The following is a 10,277-nucleotide window of genomic DNA, read 5'->3' as shown; positions in this document are numbered from 1 at the left end:
AAAATGGAAGGGTTGAGGATAATTCACCACTATTTACAAAGGAGGAACTGAAAAAGCAAAACAGTTTCCTGTTCATAGATGGGCAGTGAGAGGAGAAATTAGAGGTGATTAAGTTAATCCCCCTCCTGTCCTTATTAGTGTAAATCTTAAGAGTTAAAAAGACTAATGATAACCATGAAACCATTGTCTATTGTCGAGCAGATCAAGCTGGACATCAATATTTTGGACATTAGTATTTACTGTTGAGAAAAGCATGGATATTAGGGAACCTGGGGAAATAAATAGCGATGTCTTGAGGAATGTACGTATGACAGAGAAGGAGGTGCTGGAAGTCTAAAAGCGCATTAAGATAGATAGATTCCTGGGACCTGATGAGGTGTGTTCTAGGACATTGTGGGAGGCTAGGGAGGAAATTGTGGGTCCGAGCAGAGATATTTGAATCATCGATAGTCACGAGTGAAGGGTCTGAAGATTGAAGGGTGGCAAATGTTGTGCCTTTGTTTAAAAAGGGCTGCAGGGAAAAGCCTGGGAACTACAGGCCAGTGAGCCTCACATTTATGGTGGGTAAATTGTTGGAAGGTATTTTGAGAGACAGGATATTAGGCATTTTGAGACGCAAGGACTGATTAGGGACAGTCAGTGTGGCTTTGGGAGGAAATTCATGTCTCATGAATTTAATGGAGTTTTTAAGAAGGAGTAACCAAGAAGGTAGATGAGGGCAGTGCAATTGATGCTGTCTACATGGACTTTAGCAAGGCCTTTGACAAGGTACCACATGGTAGATTGTTGCATAAGGTTAAATCTCATGGGATCTAGGATGAGGTATCTAAACGGATACAAAATTAGCTTTTTGACAGAAGCTAGAGGGTGGTTGTAGAGGGTTGTTTTTCAAACTGGAGGCCTGCGACCAGCAGTGTGCCTCGTGGATCAGTGTTGGGCCAACTGTTATTTGTCATTTATATTAATGATTTGGATGAGAATGTAGGGGTTAGTAAGTTTGCAGATGACTCCAAGATTGGTGGCACAGTGGACAGTGAAGAAAGTTATCTCCAATTGCAACGGGATCTTGATCAATTGGGCCAGTGGGCTGACGAATGGCAGATGGAGTTTAATATAAATAAATGCGAGGTGATACATTTTGGTAGATTGAACCAGGGCAGGACTCTCAATTAATAGTGGGGCGTTGGGGAGAGTTATAGAAAAAAGAGATCTAGGGATACATGTTCATAGTCCCTGAAAGTGGAGTCACAGATGGACAGCGTGATAAAGAAGGCATTTAGGACAGAGTCATAGAGGTTTACAGCATGGAAACAGACCCTTTGGCCCCTAAGCTAATCCCAATTGCCTGCATTTGACCCATATCTGTCTATACACATCTTTCCCATGCAACCATAAATGCTTTTAGACGACAAAATTGTACCCGTCTTTACTACTACCTCTGGCAGCTTGTTCCAGACACTCACCACCCTGTGTGAAAATATTGCCCCTTTGGACACTTTTTTATCTCTCCCCTCTCACCTTAATCCTATGCCCTCTAGTTTTAGACTCCCCTACCTTTGGTTTCATTGGTCAGAACATTGAATACAGGACTTGGGACATCTTGTTGAAGTTGTTCAAGACATTGGTAAGACCACACTTGGAATACTGTGTGCAATTCTGGCCACCCTATTATAGGAAATGTATTATTAAATTAGGAAGAGTGCAGAAAAGATTTACTAAGATGCTACTTGATGGTTTGAGTTATAAGGAGAGGCTGGATAGACCGGGACTTTTTTCTCTGGAGTGTAGAAGGCTGAGGGGTGATCTTATAGAAGTCTATAAAATAATGAGGGGCATAGATCAGCTAGATAGTCAATATCTTTTCCCAAATGTAGGGGAAAAACTAGAGGGCATAGGTTTAAGGTGAGAGGGGAGAGATACAAAAGTGTCCAGAGGGGCAATCTTTTCACACAGAGGGTGGTGAGTGTCTGGAACAAGCTGCCAGAGGTAGTAGTAGAGGCGGGTACAATTTTATCTTTTACAAAGCATTTAGAGAGTTACATGGGTAAGATGGGTATAGAGGGATATGGGCCAAATGTGGGCAATTGGGATTAGCCTAGGGATTTAAAATAAAGGGCGGTATGGACAAGTTGGGCCGAAGGTCCTGTTTCCATGCTGTAAACCTCTATGACTATGACTAAGAATGAAGTCAGATGAGCTTCATGCATGCTTGGTTAATAGAGGGAGCTGGTCACTACAATCTTCAGCTGCCTCCACTGAAGTGGGATTTTGTTAAGATATGAGTGCGCAGGTGAGACCTGGTCAGAGGAGGTTTGAACTCGGTGGATTTGTTTCGATGACTAGGGGACGTACCCTGGAGAGACTTTAGAGAGATAATGTACCCATTTGTATACCATCCCAGGATACTCTGGGAGAGGTAAGGATACCTTGAAATTGTTAAAAGTCAACATGATTGCATACTTTATGTCCAAAACTGTCAAGCTGTCAAAGAACTGTCAAGCTGTTAAAGAACTATCAAGCTGTTGAGGAACTGGCAAGCTGTCAAACAACTTTCAAAGTACTGTCAAGCTGTGAACAAACGGTTCAGCTTTCAAAGAACAACACAGCTGTCAACGAAGCTTCAAGCAGTCAAAAGATACTACGTGATTTGACATGGAGGGGTAAGGGAAAAGAGGGGTGGGTAAATGGGCATTTGTTGTCATGTACGGCATTAGAGGGCATGGGGGTGGGTTAGCAGAGTGGTATGAGGGGCGATGGGGGTGGGTGAGGAGCATGAGGTGGCATAGGTTGGCATGGATGAGCATACAGCGTGAGTGGTGGTTGGGAGTGGGTGAGCGCTGGAGGGGTGTATTTTGTTTTGTTCTTCTTATTCATTAATTTTAACGCAGTGCTGGGGCACAGAGACGGGCCTGATGCCTGTAGCCAGCTATCCCTGAGCTCATTCCAGGCCCAACTTCCCAACCAGCAAGCAACAAAACTCTGACCTTACAAATGGATATAGTTAGTTTAGGAAAGTGGGCTAAAACGTGGCAGATAGAGTTTAATGTGGATAAGTATGAGGTTGTACATTTTGGTCGGAAAAATGGGAAGGCGACTTATTATCCAAACGGGGAGAGACTTGGGAGTGCCCTGGTGCAGAGGGATCTGAGTGTCCTCTTCATGAGTCATAGAAAACCGGCATGTAGGTACAACAGGTAACGAGAAAAGTGAATAAAATGTTGGCATTTACAGCTAAAAGAATAGAATATGAAGGTAAGGAAGTATTGTTACAACTTTACAAGGCATTGGTGAGGCCGTATCTGGAGTATTGTGCACAATTTTGGTCTCCTTATTTGAGGATATTTATAGTGGCATTGGAAACAGTTCAGAGGAGGTTCACTAGATTGATTCTGGAGATGAGGGGTTTGTCGCATGAAGAGAGATTGAACAGTTTAGGCCGACACTCTCTGGAATTTAGAAGAATGAGGGAAGATCAAATTGAGGTATACGAGATGATAAAAGGTAATGGATAAAGTAGGCGTGGAGCAGATGCTTCCTCTTGTGGGGCATTTTAGATCTTAGGATAAGGGGTAGCAAATTTAAAACAGAATTGAGGAGAAATTAATTCTCTCGAAGGATTGTGAATCTGTGGAATTCCCTACCCCAATGTGCAGTGGGTGCTGGGGCAGTGAGTAAATTTAAGGAGGAGTGAGACAGATTTTTAATTGGTAATGGGTTGAAGGGTTATGGGGAAAAGGCAGGAAAATGGGGATGACGAGCATATCAGCCATGATCGAATGGTGGAGCGGACCCGATGGGCCGAATGGCCTAATTCTGCTCCTATATTTTATGAACTTATGAACCTGCAGGCAGCTCATTTTAAAGGTCGGATTCGCTGAGCCAGGAATCCAGCCACCTCCATGCATCCAGCCCGGGAATGAAAACCTGGAACCGGGAATCTTTTCGTTCGAGCAGATCAGGCTAAGAGGGAATCTCGACACAGTGTGGATGAGGTTACACTGCGCTGTGTATTGCTGCGGTCAGACCACGCTCCCTCCCGCGCTGGTTGTCACATCACAGCGGAAACTAGATGTTGTGGGGAGGATGTTGTGAGGAGAAGTGGCCTGTGCTGTTGACCAAGTTTCCTCATTTGCCTTATCAAAACCACTCCTTGTTCTAAATTGACTTTGATAAGGTATATCAGCAAAACGATTTCCACTTGTCAACGACTCAGTAAACGGAGGATGTCAATTTAAATTAATGGTCGAAGCAACAAAAACAGAGATTAGGAGAATTTGTTTTGACACAGTAAATTGTGAGGATGTGGAAACCTGTACAGGAAACTGGAGTGGAAGCAAAATTCACACAGCTTCTGAAAGGAAATGTGATAGACACTAGAAAAAAAAATTTAAAGGGACTGCAGGAACGAGCAGAGGAATTAGATCCTCTGAATAATTCTTCCAGTACAGGCCTGTTGGGTTGAATGGCCAGCTTTAGTGGAATAAAAATGACTCATGAATGGATGAACAAATGTGTGGAGGGAGGTTTGGCACTTTTGATTTACTGTATCGAAGCTGGCTGGTTTTATCGATGAGGTGGCATGGTGGGACAATAGTTAGCACTGCTGCCTCACAGATCCAGGGACCCGGTGCCAGCGACTCCAGGCTGCCCTCCCACAGCAGCCTGGACACTCCAGGCCAATCCTACACCAGAAATACACACAGTGCTGTAGCTGTGGCCTCACCAAAGTTCTATACAACCCCAACATAACTTCCCTGCTTTTCTGCCTCGATTGATAAAAGCAAGTGTTGCAAACGCTAACTGTTTTACCGAGAGGGCGGTGACGGTCTGGAATGCGCTGCCTGCGGACAATGGTCTGTTGTGTGGTTGTTTGAAGGCGAGGTGTGGGGGTGTGGGGATGGCCTTGGTGTGTGGCGATGGCCTTGGCGAGATGTTCGTCTTCATCAATGTCATTGCCCGCAGCAAACTATCCAGTCTTCAGGAGAACAGTGACCACAACGCCACACCACCCTGCCAAAGCAACCTCTGCCGGATCATCGACACGGATGCCATCATCTCACATGGGAACACCATCCACCAGGTACGCGGGACATACTCTTACAACTCGGCCAACGTTGTCTACCCGATATGCTGCAAGAAAGGATGTCCCCAGGCATGGTACATTGGGGAGACCATGCAGTCGGTACGACAATGGATGAATGAACGCCACTCGACAATCACCAGGCAAGACCATTCTCTTCCTGTTGGTGAACACTTCAGTGGTCACGGGCATTCGGTCTCTGATCTTCAGGTAAGCGTTCTCCAAGGCGGCCTTCACGACACACGACAGCGCAGAGTCACTGAGCAGAGACTGATAGCCAAGTTCCGCACACATGAGGATGGCCTCAACCGGGATCTTGGGTTCATGTCACGCTATCTGTAACCCCCGTGACTTGCCTGGGCTTGCAAAACCTCACTAACTGTCCTGTTTGGAAACAATACACATCTTTTTAACCTGTGCTTAATGCTCTCCCCATCACATTGTCTGTACCTTTAAGACTTGATTACCTGTAAAGACTCACATTCCAATCATTATTCATGTAAATTGAGTTTGTGTCTTTATACGCCCTGTTTGTGATCAGAACTCCCACCCACTTGATGAAGGAACAGCCAGTTCCGAAAGCTAGTGACGTTTGCTACAAATAAACCTGTTGGACTTTAACCTGGCGTTGCGAGACTTGTGTTTACCCCAGTCCAACACCAACATCTCCACATGGCGATTCAAGATGGCAGCTCACAACCACTGCTCTCAAGAGCAGCTCAGGATGGGTAATAAATGCTAGCCAGCCAGCGTCGCCCATGTCCCACAAATGAATTAAAAAAAGGTCTCTTTGGACATCAACATTACTCAATCTCTCATCAATTAAGAAATACTCCGTATTCAAGTTCGCCACCCCTCCCTCACCAAAGTGGATGATTCAAATTTAAAATAAAGTTTATTTATTAGTCGCAAGTAAGGCTTACATTGAATACTCCAATGATGTAAGTGTGAAATTCCCCTAGTCATCACACTCCAGTGCCTGTTTGGGTCAATGCACTTAACCCATATGTCTTTCAGACTGTGGGAGGAAACCGGAGCACTCGGAGGAGACCCACGCAGACACAGGGTGAATGTGCAGACTCCACACAGACAGTGATCCATGTCGGGAATTGAACCCGGGTCCTTGGCACTACGAGGCAGCAGTGCTAGTCACTGTGCCACCATGCCACCTATTTTCTTTTCCACATCATATTGTTGTGAGGTTAGGCAGAGTAATTATAGGTTGGTGTTTGTAAAATTGTAAAATGGTAGGGGGGAATCTTGCATTGTCCCTTTGAAAAGGTGATGCTTTTTCTGTGCTTAGGAAGTTAAAATGACACAAGTACACAGAGAGCCCAAACTGAAACATTTATATCAGAAGGCCAAACAGCAGTGTTACCAAGACAACAGGCTCTCAAGCATTTGATTTTTTGAATTCAGCCAATCAAATTTGAATCAGGCACTTGGATACCAAGGACCAATTAAATTTAAATTTGATGGTTTTGGCAACCTAGACCCAATCATATTGTGAGGGGTAGTGGTATGTCATCACAGGTATAAAAGGAAAGGGACAGTGTGACAGAGGGGGAGAGCAATTACCATCTGACACAACTCACAGCTTTTTGCTCAAAGCCTCATCTCGATCGCAGAAGCACTGAAGAAGACAGAAGTTCCAGGCAGGAGAATCATCAGAGAAGCCCCAGAATATTCCTGAACACACAAAACCTGGTTGTAATTTAAAGGGTGACTAAAATTCTATTTTTTGTTATTAAATGTAAATCTGAACAGCATTCAATTAGAATCTTGGTTTATTGGGTTTGTTAACAGTTTAGTTAACCTGTTCGCTGTTAATTAGGTAAACAAAGCGTTACTTGTTGATTTTAGAGAGAGTCTCAGTGAGTTATTTTGATTTAACCACTAAATGTTGCTCAAGTGCAGGTCGTACCACTTCACACTCACATTTTTACAGATTACGGGGCGAGGTACTCCTCCTCTTTGACGGTTAGGTGTCAGTTCTCGAAGGGGGGATCCACCTCCACTTCATAACAATAACACATGTGCCATGTTCTTGCCCACTCACTTATCCAAATCCCCTCAAAGCCACGTTGCATCTTACATTACATTAAGGCTCACATTAAACATCTAATGAAGTTACTGTGAAATTCCCCTAATAGCCACACTCCAGTGCCTGTTCGGGTCAATGCACCCTAACCAGCACATCTTTTAGACTGTGGAAGGAAACCAGAGCATACGGAGGAAACCCATGTAGACACGGGGTGAACGTGCAGACTCCACACACACACAGTGATCCAAACTCACATTCCCACCTAGTTCTAGCATAGAACTGTTGGGTCAAATGGCCCTTTCCTATGCAGTGTGTGCAGTAGATTAAACTCCTGCACACTCCAGGTTAGCATTATCATTCTGAAAATATAACCCAGTTTCAGCGCTCTCACAAACTACTCTATATCTAAAACAGTCACTAATGCCCAGAGCTCCAGCAAAGTAGTTTTACAATGTCATTCTTTTCTAATTCTTTTATACCTGTGATGACATATCACTACCCCTCACAATATGATTGGGCCTAGGTTGCCAAAACTTGGTCCTTGGTATCTAAGTGCCTGATTCAAATTTGATTGGCTGAATTCAAAAAATTAAATGCTTGAGAGCCTGTTGTCTTGGTAACTCTGCTCCTTGGCCTTCTGATATAAATGTTTCAGTTTGGGCTCTCTGTGTACTTGCCTTATTTTAACTTCCTAAGCACAGGAAAAGCACCGCCTTTTCAAAGGGACATTGTAGTTTGAATTTAATTGCAAGTATGATGAGGGAAAAATAAACATTCTCATACAGTGAGTGGTTTGGGTCTGGAATGCGCTGCCTGGAAGTGTGATGGAGGCAGTTTCAATCGAGGCATTCAAGATGGCATTAGGTGATTATTTGAATAGGAACAATGCACAGAGGTACAGGGAACAGGAACAGCACTAAGTTAGAATACTCGTTTGGAGAGCTGGTGTAGTTACAGTGGGCCGAATGGCCACCTTCTGCATCATGACTCTGTGATACATATGCCTCGATAGATGACATGGTGGCATAGTGATTAGCACTGCAGCCTCATAGCGCCAGGGACCTGGGTTCGATTCCCGGTTTGGGTCGCTGTCTGTGCGGAGTCTACACATTCTCCCCGTGTCTGCATGGGTTTCCTCCAGACGCTCTGCTTTCCTCCCACAATCCGAAAGACGTGCTGGTTAGATGTATTGGCCGTGCTAAATTCTCCCTCAGTGTCCCCGAACAGGCGCCAGAGTGTGGCAACGAGGGGATTTTCACAGTAACTTCATTGCGGTGTTAATGCAAACCTACTTGTGACGATAATAAATAAATACACAGAAGCTTGTTGGTTAGTGAGCCGGTACAAACTCTCACTTGGATGTGTTGAACAGAGAATGATACTCCAGTTCACATGCATTGAAATATCCCCCTCTTAGCTCCTTTTTTCTCTCTACCTTCTCTCTGAGAAAAGATTGAACTATAACCTGGTTTTGCGTGACCTCTCACCATGGAAATTAGAAATCAGCAGCCGATGGCCATCTGTGACTAGGGCAACTTTAACTTCTGCCTTAAAATATCGCCTCTCTGACCAAGCTTTGGGCCACCTGTTTTTACTTGGCTGTTCCCTGATCTTGCTACTTTTAAACTCCTTGGGGACATTATCAGGCTACTAAAGGCTAACATTGCGGGGACAATTTTACAGGAGGTGTACTTTGGGCAAGTTTTTTGACAGAGAGTGTGGTGAATGCCTGGAACACGCTGCCCGGGGAGGTGGTGGGAGAGGTACCACAGCAGCACTTACGGGAAAACGAGATGATTCCATGAATAGGGTGGGAATGGAAGGTTATGGACTCCATCAGTATGTACGGATTTAGTTTAGGCGCGCATCATGATCGGAGCAGGAGGGCCCAGAGGCCTGTTCCTTTCACTGTATTGTTCGCGGTTCATTCTCTAAATCTACTTAATTAAATCAGGCTGCAGGAATTTATTTAAAAACAGTCGTCTACGTAATGAAGGATCTTTGAAAATTCCACAGGAAGCAATTGAAATGGGCAAGTCCATTTTCTCCCCCTCACACACCATCCCAACAATAGGATGACAAACACCTGAGATTTCAGGGTCCACCCTGGCGTCAGTCTTTCCAAATAACAGCTCAATCATGAGCTGTGATTCTCTCAATGAAAGGAAATGGCCACTTTGTTCTGAATGGAGGCAAATCCAGACTTCTCGACTTGTGTGGATTCCTTCCCAGATAAGCAAGCATTGTTACCGCAGGACCCAGAGTAATAAAACATGTGGATTACCCTGAATGAGGAAAGGGCAGACACCATTTTTAGTGATCACTTGCTGCAATAAATAAATGTTCAATTATTCAGCTTCCTCTGCAATTTCCAGTTAGATCAGGTGAACAGTTTTGTCCAGGAAAGCTTCCACGCAACCCTAAATTTGCAGGGTCATTGCTTTCAACCTCCCCTTAAGTGTCACATTTTAGTTGGAAGCTGTGCATTTTGTATTTATCTTTTCTGCACCAGTTCAGTTAGTTTGTGAATCTTGGGGGAAATCTGCTGTGGCTTTCCTCCCAGAGTGCAAAGAGCAGGTTAGGTGGATTGGCCATGCTAAGTTGCCCCTTAGTGTCCCAAGGTGTGTAGGTTAATTTGATTTATTATTGTCACATGCGTTAGCATACAGTAAGAAGTATTGTTTCTTGCGCGTTATGCAGACAGAACATACCATTCATAGAGAAGGAAAGGAGAGAGTGCAGAATGTAGTGTTACAGTCATAGCTAGAGTATAGAGAAAGATCAACTTAGTGTAAGGTAGGTCTGATGGCAGCAGGGAAGAAGCTGATCTTGAGTCGGCTGGTACGTGACCTCAGACTTTTGTATCTTTTTCCCAAAGGAAGAAGGTAGAAGAGAGAGTGTCCGGGGTGCATGGGGTCCTTAATTATGCTGGCTGCTTTGTTGAGGCAGCAGGAAGTGTAGACAGTGTGAATGAATGGGAGGCTGGTTTCTGTGATGGACTGGGCTTCTTTCATGACCTTTTGTAGTTCCTTGTGGTCTTGGGCAGAGCAGGAGCCATACCAAGCTTGATACAACCAGAAAGAATGTTTTCTATCGTACGTCTGTAAAAATTGGTGAGAGTCATAGTTGACATGACAAATTTCCTTAGTCTTC

The sequence above is a fragment of the Carcharhinus amblyrhynchos genome, chromosome 7 (assembly GCF_965287045.1).
Source record: "Carcharhinus amblyrhynchos chromosome 7, sCarAmb.v2.hapA, whole genome shotgun sequence".
NCBI lineage: Eukaryota > Metazoa > Chordata > Chondrichthyes > Carcharhiniformes > Carcharhinidae > Carcharhinus > Carcharhinus amblyrhynchos.
This window is presented reverse-complemented; position numbering follows the sequence as displayed.